The 1,750-nt window shown below is 49.8% G+C and overlaps 1 pseudogene across 1 annotated transcript; it reads left to right on the forward strand.

The window, feature by feature from the left end:
* Positions 1-364: 364 nt before the first annotated feature.
* LOC308430369 (glyceraldehyde-3-phosphate dehydrogenase-like) lies at positions 365-1,449 on the forward strand (annotated as a pseudogene). The gene has a single exon. The product of its transcript is annotated as a glyceraldehyde-3-phosphate dehydrogenase-like (transcript).
* The last annotated feature ends 301 nt before the right edge of the window (positions 1,450-1,750 follow it).

Consider the following 1,750-nt stretch of genomic DNA (forward strand, 5'->3'; position numbering starts at 1 on the left):
AAATGAATGAATTATCTGTGTACAGGGGCAGGTGAGAATCTCACAAATAGTGAGTAGGAAAAAAAAAAAAGACTGAAACTGAGCAACAGGTGAAAAGCTTGGGCGGTTTTGTCAATCAAGCAGAGAAGTTGTAATGACCAGCAGGGAACACGCATTGGGTCTTGTATGCCTCATTCTGGGAGTGCTCAGTTTCTTGATGTTTCTAGAGCTCCACAGACGTACTCATTTAGTGAGGTTTCACTGAAGTGCACATGTACAACACGTGTTCTTCCGGCATAGGGAGAACATTGCAACCGTTTACTGTGTAGAAGCTCGAGAACACGCAAATACACGAAGTTAATGAGTGGGAAATTGGGCTCTCTGCTCCTCCCTGTTCTACAGACAGCCGCATCTTCTCGTGCAGTGCCAGCCCCGTCCCTTAGACAAGATGGTGAAGGTCGGTGTGAACGGATTTGGCCGCATTGGGCGCCTGGTTACCAGGGCTGCCTTCTGCTCAGGATCTAGCAAGGTGGAGATTGTTGCCATCAACGACCCCTTCATTGACCTCAACTACATGGTCTACATGTTCCAGTATGACTCTACCCATGGCAAATTCAATGGCACAGTCAAGGCTGAGAATGGGAAGCTTGTCATCAATGGGAAGCCCATCACCATCTTCCAGGAGCGGGATCCCACTAACATCAAATGGGCTGATGCTGGTGCTGAGTATGTTGTGGAATCTACTGGTGTCTTCACCACCATGGAGAAGGCCGGGACCCACTTGAAGGGTGGGGCCAAAAGGGTCATCATCTCTGCCCCTTCGGCCGATGCCCCCATGTTTGTGATGGGTGTGAACCATGAGAAATATGACAACTCCCTCAAGATTGTCAGCAATGCATCCTGCACCACCAACTGCTTAGCCCCCCTGGCTAAGGTCATCCATGACAACTTTGGCATTGTGGAAGGGCTCATGACCACAGTTCATGCCATCACTGCCACTCAGAAGACTGTGGATGGCCCCTCTGGAAAGCTGTGGCGTGATGGCCGTGGGGCAGCCCAGAACATTATCCCTGCATCCACTGGTGCTGCCAAAGCTGTGGGCAAGGTCATCCCAGAGCTGAATGGGAAACTCACTGGCATGGCTTTCCGTGTTCCTACCCCTAATGTATCTGTTGTGGATCTGACATGCCGCTTGGAGAAGCCTGCCAAGTATGATGACATCAAGAAGGTGGTGAAGCAGGCAGCTGAGGGCCCACTAAAGGGCATTCTGGGCTACATTGAGGACCAGGTTGTCTCCTGTGACTTCAACAGCAACTCCCACTCTTCCACTTTTGATGCTGGAGCTGGCATTGCTCTCAGTGACAACTTGTGAAGCTCATTTCCTGTTATGACAATGAATATGGCTACAGCAACAGAGTGGTGGACCTCATGGCCTACATGGCCTCTAAGGAGTAAGAAACCCTGGACCACCCACCCCCCAGCAAGGACACTGAGAGCAAGAGAGAGGCCCTCAGCTGCTGAGGAGTCCCATCCCAACTCAGCCCCCAACACTGAGCATCTCCCTCACGATTTCCATCCCAGACCCCCATAATAATAGGGGCCTAGGGAGCCCTCCCTACTCTCTTGAATACCATCAATAAAGTTCCTCTGCACCCCCCAAAAAAATGAGTGGGAAATTGTTATCAAATTTAAGCAAAAGATTTTAAGATGGCACTATTTTGTACAAACCAGTGCAAAAGCATTTTCAGGACCAGATAAAACATATTTTCTA

Source organism: Micromys minutus (genome assembly GCF_963924665.1).
Source record: "Micromys minutus genome assembly, chromosome: 15".
Lineage (NCBI taxonomy): Eukaryota > Metazoa > Chordata > Mammalia > Rodentia > Muridae > Micromys > Micromys minutus.